Source organism: Phoenix dactylifera, chromosome 12, assembly GCF_009389715.1.
Source record: "Phoenix dactylifera cultivar Barhee BC4 chromosome 12, palm_55x_up_171113_PBpolish2nd_filt_p, whole genome shotgun sequence".
Lineage (NCBI taxonomy): Eukaryota > Viridiplantae > Streptophyta > Magnoliopsida > Arecales > Arecaceae > Phoenix > Phoenix dactylifera.
The window spans coordinates 5,857,349-5,866,899 of NC_052403.1; the positions used below are offsets into that span (position 1 = coordinate 5,857,349).

The 9,551-nt window shown below is 43.1% G+C and overlaps 1 long non-coding RNA gene across 1 annotated transcript; it reads left to right on the forward strand.

The window, feature by feature from the left end:
* Positions 1–941: 941 nt before the first annotated feature.
* Positions 942–2,834, forward strand: LOC120112727. Its single transcript, XR_005514375.1, has 3 exons — positions 942–1,046; positions 1,730–1,834; positions 2,795–2,834. It is a non-coding gene; the product is annotated as an uncharacterized LOC120112727 (long non-coding RNA).
* Positions 2,835–9,551: the final 6,717 nt, after the last annotated feature.

Genomic DNA, 9,551 nt, shown 5'->3' on the forward strand with positions numbered 1-9,551 from the left:
TGGATTTTTCTTACTCCTAATGCAAAGTGATATTTCGGTCATAAATTATTTAGAGGCTTTAGAGTATTTAATGGATTAAATCAGAGTGCGCAGCGGAAGTGTGGTGGTTTGAGTTATTTTGAAACTGGTTAAGGACATTAATATTTGATCTAAAAGGTATTATGATGGAACACTTGAGTTAGTTTCTAGTAGAGGAGAATGTTGTTGATTCTATGGATGATCTAGAGGTAGCTATGTAATTTTCACCGGTGGGTTCTTCTATTGTCGATAACTTTTGGGAGAATCTTGGGCATCTTAAAATTAGCGTTAATGGTTGATGAGTCCTTGGTTGGTCTTAGACTTGGAATGTTTTAACATGGATCCCCTATTTATTAGGATGATGTGGGCGAGAGAAAATTATTAGGCCCAGAGATAGTGCAATAGACCATAGATAATGTGTAAGTGATCAGAGAACGACTTCGTACAGCTCAGAGTTGTTAAAAGAGTTATGCTAATAATAGAAGGAGATCAAAATAACCTACTATGTGTGGTAAATAGAAAGGATTAAGTTTTGAGATGCTGTAATTTTTGTATGTCAAAATCTTGTGAGTAGGTACTCCGAGAGGGAGACTATTTGAAATCTCGGGGATGATATAACGGATGCATATTTTTTTTAAAGTTTGAGGCTTCAAGTAAGTTAATTTCGAGGACGAAATTTTTTTTAGGGGGAGAGAATGTAATACCCCTGAAAAAAAAACAAAAAAAAAAAGGAAAGGGGGACGGGCCGGCCCGAAAAGACCGGGCCCATCCCCTTATTACGATCGTGCCTTAGGCACGATCGTGGTGGATGAAGGGAGGGTGCAAAGGGGGAGGCGGCGGCGGCGTTGTTGGAGAGGCGACTCGCCGGAGGAGACCGAGCGCCGGAGAGGTTCGAGATCCGGCCGGCCGCGGGGGGGGGGGGGGGGAAGCCTTCCTCTTTCCTTCGGTGAAGACCCTCCGCAAGTTGCTCACAATTTCTCCGCCGATTCCTCGCCGGAAAGGTCGCCGGAGCACGCCGTCGGACCGAGGTAAGTGGGGCTCCCTTCCTTATGCTTCATGTTCTGGATTTTGGGGGCGTTGGAGGGGTTTTTGGCCGGTGAAGCCGTCGGAGAGGGATCCGAAACAGGGTACCCCTGTTTCGGCCCCTCTCTTTCGGATTTCGCCGCCGCCGGCCACCGGGTTGGCCGGATCTATGGTCTTGGGGGTTGAATCGGGACTGTGGGTTGGTTGAGAGGGATTTCTAGGGTTTTAGAGGGGATGGGAAGAGGTGGACCGAGATCTCCTTCCTCGTGATCCCATCTCCTTTCCTTCCCCTCGTTGGTTGGCCGCCGGCCGACCACTGTCGCCGGTGGTGCCGCAGTTGATGGCCGTCACTGGCCGGCCGTCGTCGCCGAGGATGGGCACCTTGGTGGCTGTGCCACCCTGATCCAAGAAGAGAGGGAGATGGATCGGTTCCCCCTATTTTGAGAAGGAGGAAGAGTTTTCTCTCTCCTCTCTTCTCTCTCCTAGGTTCTCTCTCTTGTTTATTAGTTCCTCTCTCTACTTGGATTATTTCTCTCTCCAGTTTCTCTCTCTAGATTGGAGTTTTCTCTCTCTAGTTTGATACGAGGAGACCATGGTTTGTAAGAATTGCTGGATAGTCGTAGGTCAATGGAGGGTTTTGGATTGTCAGATACTCTGGATAATTTTTAATATTGTCTTGATTCTGTAGGGGGACAATCTATTGGACGAGAGGACGCTGAGCGGAGTCCTGCGCATTCCGGTTCATAGATCGCCGTGAGGACGGTGATTAGTTTGTCTGAGTTTTCAACAAAGTGTAAGAATCCTTGTACGCCAATCCTACATGATATAAATATTTTGCACTATATATATATATATATGTTTGATATGCTATGATCCAGGCAAAACAAAATGGTTTTTATATTTAAATTGTATTTTGATCGTCTTTGCTTGTGATTGGTATAATGATAGATGCATGCATGCGCATAACCTACACCTGCAAAATTTGACTGATGGATGTGGTGCTCTAAACTAACCATATGATATTGGTTGCCCCGTCACGGGCTGGAAACGTGGCTGTGGTTAGTTTATAGCCGGAAATAAATAAAAGAAAATTGATGTGTAGATGTAAACTGGATTGTATGAAAAGGAACTTTGGGTTTATCTTGTTATTATGGCAGGCCCCGTCACAGGCTGAAAATGTGGTATTTTGGTAGGCCCCCTCACAGGCTAGAAATGTGGAACTATAATGTGCAGGCCCCGCCACAGGCTGAAAATGTGATATTTTGGTAGGCCCCCTCACAGGCTAGAAATGTGGAACTATAATGTGCAGGCCCCGCCACAGGCTGAAAATGTGATACTTTGGCAGGCCCCATCACAGGCTAGAAATGTGGAACTATAATGTGCAGGCCCCGCCACAGGCTGAAAATGTGATAATTTGGTTGCCCCACCACAGGCTGAGAAATGTGACCGAGATTTGACCCAAAGTCGGAAAGATAATTAAACCGGATCAAGTTGAAGAGAAGACATTGAAACTATAATACATGTTTATGAGCTATCATATGCTATATATTTCTTGTGTGGCTGGACTTTTATTGATGTTTGATGTACATACTTGTATCGATTATTTGAGCTTTGATAGCCGGTTATGACTTCATGATATGTGCTTTGACTTGTCGTGGTTTTCAGATTTTTATTATTATTGTGTTGGTGTGGATGTGTAGGGATTCTTACTGGGCTGTAAAGCTCATCCCCTTTTCTTCTTTCTTTTTATCAGAGTTGCAGGATGCTTAGATTTGGATGGGATGGGCGCAGAGTGCAGGTATCAGAGTCATTAGCTAGTTAGTTTGTTTGTCCTTCTTTGATGTCGATGAACATTTGAAGATCTTGTAATTGAACTAATTTGTTTATTTGGATATGTCGGACTTGTCTATTTGAATTATTAAATTAATCGTGGATTTATTGGAATTTTGTTAAACATAGGCCTTGTATGATCTTTAGGGCACTGCTCTAGGGCTCATGCGGCCGGTCGCGTGCCGGACCCGGAAGTTGGGTTCGGGGCGTGACAAATATCCCGTCAATTTTTTTATTCATTTATTTCTAACAATATGATAAAGGGTTTGATTGGTTTATGCTCAAAACTTTAATATGAAGTTATTGAATCTCAAGCCATGTACTTTAAGATGCCTAAATAATGAATATTGAAGTTAGTGACCAGATCATGTCACAATTAAGCAAACTCACTTGATAGTGGACTCATCCTAACTATGATTTGAAGGAAAGAAATGAAACATTACTTGATATGTATTGCATATATAATTAATCAATATCATGCACATTTTAACATGTATATAAATCGCATGAAAACGAACAAATCAAGATTATTATAAGATATCGATTGTTATGCTACTCATTGAAGGCTTTAATCAAATACAATTAATTGTTTAATTTGGAAGTTCTGCACCAATTTTTGTCTGTAATAGTTCTTTTTCTCTTCTCCCTTTGTCGACCACAAACATCAAAATTAGAATATATAGGGCTATATTTGGTCAGTAGAATACCATGGCAATCAGTCCTCTCACAGGACTCAGTCTGGGGACCTACTTATTGCCACCTTTCATTGTTGTAGGGGAACCAATGAGGCCTGATTTTAAGAGGGCAGAGCCTGAAACAATAAGCTGCCAACCGAGACAAGCCGAGTTTGGGACCGGTTTTCTGTACTACCATCGATCAAATATTTCTAACTGAGGTAGAATTTGATTAATTGTGTTCGAGATTAAACGTGATTAAATACTAATTGAACAATGCAATGGTAACTCAGAAAAATCACTCAAAAAAGTCGTTAAACTATCTTCCACCGTTCACGCTGCTTCATCATGCGTCACAATTCACAATGCAAATACAAGGAGAGCAATGAGAATACAACACACCAGCTGATTGATTTGGAGTTAGTGAAGCATTATTGATACTAATTACTACGTTTGAGGACCGAGACAGCGAAAGCACGGGGAGAGCTGCTGTAATGCTAGTAAGAGTTGTGTTACAACCATTTGCAAGTGCATGAAAGGAAGGATGCTTTCTTCTCATCAAAACTTGCAGTTTTTTGGTCAGGCACTTCTCTCTCTCTAGTTAATTAGGCAGTTTTTAACATATGAGAAGTAGAATTAAACTTATCTTCGCATGCTGATGAATATTCCGGTCAAATGCTTTTCAAAAAAGAAAAAAAAGAACATACTGCACCAATGGACCTTCTACCATGGCAACCAGCAAAACACCTACAGTGTGAACTGTGAAATATTGAAAAAGAATATGGCCATCTGTGGGTCGAGAAGGGCCCGACCGACCAGGATGCACCTAAAAACTAGGCCCATGTAATAAGCAGGCCGGGTTGGGTTTGATACTAAAGCCTCGGACCTGGAACGTAGGCCCGAACGCCCAAAGGCAAACTTGGTGTGGCCCATGAACAGGTCTATGATCACGTGGGCTAACACACTTTGGGTTGGCCGATTGGGACCTCATGGCAAGAAATTTTGCCCTACATTGCATGTACTATATGGCCGCACACATCACCAATCGCAACCGCTCATTCCTATAGCGATGCATCAAGACACACACTCGATGAATGTGGCCTACATGAACGAGCAGTTGTGATTGGTGGTGTGCACGGTCACATGTTAATTTGCTAACTTGTCATCTATTGCAAATATATCTCATCTTGTACTAGCACTAGAGACCAAAGTATATCCGGGGTATCTGGGGTTCCCATTCTGGCTAGGCAGCACCCCACATGGTGTTTTTCCCCTAGGAGCCCCCACCCAAGCTTCCTCAAGGTCATCTTCGATGGGTCTGTTTTGGATGGAGGCACGAGGGGATGTGTGAGTTTTGTCATAAGGGACCCGAACTCCAAGTTGGTGGCAGCGGGCGACTATCAATTATTCGACATCACGGTCCCCGGTGCGGAGCTAAGAGCTGCATGGGTGGGCTTTTGACATGCTTAACGAGTGCTACTAGCCAGTTCAGTCATCCTGGAGGGTAACTCGGCCATGGTCATCAATTAGATCCAGAGAGAAAAGGGTTGCCGACTGCGGCCATCCATTGTTTCGAGACATTTGGATGATGATGAGGGATGGAGGGGCCGTCCAGGCCAAGCATATATTTAGAGAAGCTAACGAGGTTGCGGATTAGGTGGCCGCCTATGTGGCCTACCATGCCGGTAGCACCTTGTGGGCTAGGGATGGGGAGCTACATCGAGAGCTCCGCGATATTCATTTTTCTGATTTTATTGGATGCATTCGTACACGTAATGCATGAATTACCTATTTTATCAAAACAAAAAGAAAGCATATCTGCATATCATAATATAAACTCTGATAGTACTAGAGACTTGGACGCCTAAAGGCTTTTGGAGATTTGAAGGTCTGCAGTGATAAATACGTAAAGATTTCAGCAAATGAAATGGCTAACTCTGTTTATCAGCTAGAAAATCTAATAAGTATGATTTTCCACTTAAGCATGGACTATGAGGTTCTGTTTATAAGATTTTCAGTTTGTGTGCATGACTTTCTGTAGTAACATCAGAATTGTTATAAAAACATGACCACTGAATGATGTGGCTTGCGCCTTCAAATTGTAGAAAGAAGAGGAAGCCTAACAACATAATGAATTATTTCATTGCGAACGCTGCAAGGATTTGTCACTCTGCACTTGCAAGGGCGAGTATGTTCTTCCATTCTTTTGCATGGGACATTTCAGTTTGACAAGTAGGCTTGCTTCAAGTTTTCTACTATAACTAGGTTTCCTTCTTGATTTTATTTTATGTTGTCTCATTTCCTATGTCATCTATTTTTTGAGGTTGGAGGACCTATCTACCATGACTGCTTGTCTATTTTTGAGATTGCTACCTCTGCATTCTTTTCTAAGCAGCCCTCTTTCAGGCTTGCAGACAAAGTGATGATTCCAACCACTCCCTCCTGATCTGAGCTCCATTGCTCCAATTTTTTTACATGAAGTAATGCATCTGCGTCCTGGTCATGCTTGTTCCCTTGTCTCCTTATATTGTTGGATGTGGCTGCATAAAGAGTGGGTTCATCAATTAAAGGAAGAGGATCACAATCATAAACAGGATGCAGGCTTGCTCCATTGAGACAATTTTATCATTTGATACACATTCTAGGACAATTGGAACAGCTCAAAAATTTAAAATTTAAGTGGCTTTCAATAGACAGGGCCATGGTTGGGTAAATACAGATATATGAAGTGCAAGTCCACTCGATGTGATCATGACAATCAAAAATATGTTGGCTGATGAGTAGGCTGATATCATCGTAGAGCTTCCCACATAATTTTCAAATGTAAGAGAATATTTGGAGAATAATTCCTTCCGCCGCCGCTCTGTAATCACTCTTCGATGATAAGTAGGGTGGCTAGGTTGATATGTCATGCAAGGTTTAATTTATTAAATAAATTATCATGATTAAACTGTTATTATACCGGATCGTCGTGCGATGTTATGTCTGCATGCAAGTGTGTTGGGTTTTCTATTTTTTTGGTGACCGATGCAAGGGTGCGTCGTGATGTTGTATTTTGAATCTGCCGTTCGATCTTTCTCGAATCGGATGAGCATGATCTAGTTTGTGATTATTATGCATAGTCTAAATGTGGCATGAGGTCCTGATATTGGGTTAGTGATGCTCTGATATTACTTGCTTCGGTCGTGGATCAAGACATTTGACCTAAAACCAAACTTCTCTGCAACATCTTCTCCTGATTTCATAACCTAATTTTACTTTAATCATAGGATCGTTGCAAGTCCAAGTTTTCATTAAAATAATTAGCTTATGCCGACATTGGCGGAGTTATACATGGCCCATCTTGAGATTAGTCAATCTCCTTTCAATAATGGCAGAGCCATTAGTTCCGAAATTCAACTAAAATTTATTAGAATTTTCTAATTCATTTGATAAGATTATAACTTGCTCATAAAACCACCACATGCAAAGGCATCTTAGCAAGATCATATAAACAAAAAATTGATTAGATCAATGCAAAAACACCGAGAAATAACACGAACCATACAATAAATAATCAATTGACTTCATTTGTTAACTCCATAAATCTATAATTGTTGAATGGCAAGCAAACAATGTCCCGAACCATTTGCAAACGAGAAGTATAAATAGTCTAAAAATATTTTAGATTATCTAAAGAATATCACAACATGGCAGAATATTGTGAACTTGCAACCTAGCTACCGGATTACCGCGTGAAGAGTTCAAATATATATATTTTCTAGAATCCGGATCCTATCACTCGCGGTACGACTACCGCTTCCTGCGTGCTGCGTGCGTATTGTTTCCGCTATCAGCCCCAGTATTTTTTTTTTCACTTTCTTCCCTTCTCTTCTTTTAATGCTGTTCTAAATATTAAATTTTACATAAATACCCTTACAAAGTAATATTTGCATATATTGCTTTGTTAAATACTTATTTTGCTATTTTGTTCTTTTTTTTAATCCTTATTTTTACATATGTATCCACGCTATCTAACGCAGTTAAAAAATTAACGGTTTCAAATTAAAATGACTAAAATACTCTTAATGGGTAGATGTGCAAAAAAAATATATTTACAAAGTGATCATGATGGGAACAAAAAAATAATTTCAAAATTTTATTTTATTTTTAATTAAAATAAATGTGGTTTTTATTAATAGTGTTAGAAAAACCGTTATATTAGGAACATTTGTGCAAAAATAGTGTTTTATGAGGGTACAAAAATAAATATAAGTTTAAAGAGAGTATTCATGTAAATTTGAATTTTAGAAGGATATTCATGCAAAAAACTCTTTTTTTTTTGAAACAGACATAATATATATAGCGGGTATGAATACACTCAAAGTAATCAAAAGATAATAAATTCCAAAATGCACAGAGTAGTCAGCTCTCACCCAGCCACAGGATCTCCTCAGAGTGGTTAGTCACATAGAAGACTATCCAATCTGCTACCATGTTGGCCTCTCGATATACATGCTTGGCCCATCTCTCATCATCTCTGAAATATCTATCTCTAGGGAGGAAATGGTAATCACCCACCTATTTTATGGGTAGTTCTAAATAAACACCCCCCCTATTGCTCAGGACACCCCCCAAAAATTAAAAAAAAATTAAATACTCTCTACACCCCCCCATTTGCTAAGGACACCCCTAAAAAATTAAAAATTTCTAAATTACCCCCACCCTCCCCACCCCCCACCTCCCCACCCCCGCCTCTGCCTCCTCCTCCTCCCCCCTCCTCATCCTCCTCCTCCCCCTCCCCCTCTTCCCGCCCACTTCTGCCTCCCCCTCATCCCTCTCCCCTCCTCCTCCGCCCCGCCTCTGCCTCCTCCTCCTCCCCCCTCCTCATCCTCCTCCTCCCCCTCCCCCTCTTCCCGCCCACCTCTGCCTCCCCCTCATCCCTCTCCCCTCCTCCTCCGCCCCGCCTCTGCCTCCTCCTCCTCCCCCCTCCTCATCCTCCTCCTCCCCCTCCCCCTCTTCCCGCCCACCTCTGCCTCCCCCTCATCCCTCTCCCCTCCTCCTCCGCCCCGCCTCTGCCTCCTCCTCCTCCCCCCTCCTCATCCTCCTCCTCCCCCTCCCCCTCTTCCCGCCCACCTCTGCCTCCCCCTCATCCCTCTCCCCTCCTCCTCCGCCCCGCCTCTGCCTCCTCCTCCTCCTCCCTCCTCCCTCCTCCTACTCCTCCACCCCTCTACCTCCGCCCCCCATCCCCATCCCCTCTTACTCTGCATCCCCCTCCGCCTTCTCCCCCTTCTTTGCCTCCTCCTCCACCCCCTTCTCCTCCACCTCCCCCTCCTCCTCCTCCTCCTCCACCTCCCCCTCCTCCAACTACCCCTCCCCCCTCCGCCGCCTCCTCCCCACCCTCCTACCCCTCCTCCCCTCCCCTCCGCCGAACAGAAAGATTCTGTTCGGTTGAGGGTTGCCGAACAGAAGCCTTCTGTTCGGCACTGGATCGCCGAACAGAAGCCTTCTGTTCGGCACCGTTCAGCCGAACAGAAGCATTTTGTTCGGCGATCCAGTGCCGAACGGAGCACGAAACGGAGGAGGAGGAAGGGGGGTGTACTGAGAAAATTTCAAGGGCAATATGGTAATTACACTAAAGGTTAGTTTGGGTATTTTTTTTTTAATTTTTGGGGGGTGTCCTGAGCAATAGGGAGGGTGTATTTAGAACTACCCCTATTTTATACTTTACTGGATTCAACCAATAATAATGGCCAAATCGCCCTCCAGCACTAAGATTTTGACCTGCGCCCTAACGTTGCTTGGCCGCGTTTTGGGACTCTTCAAATTAAAGGTCTTAGATCTCTTTTAAAGGCGTCATCCTTTCAAAAAGCCAAAGAATATTATAACCTTACCTTCCTCTGCAAGTAAGGCATGCCTAACGTTTCACGTTTGGCGGCACCTCACAAACAGCCGAAGTAGGTATAAGTAACGGCGTTATTCCACAGCAACGGTCATGTAGAGAGATTCAAATTATGGCCACTATTT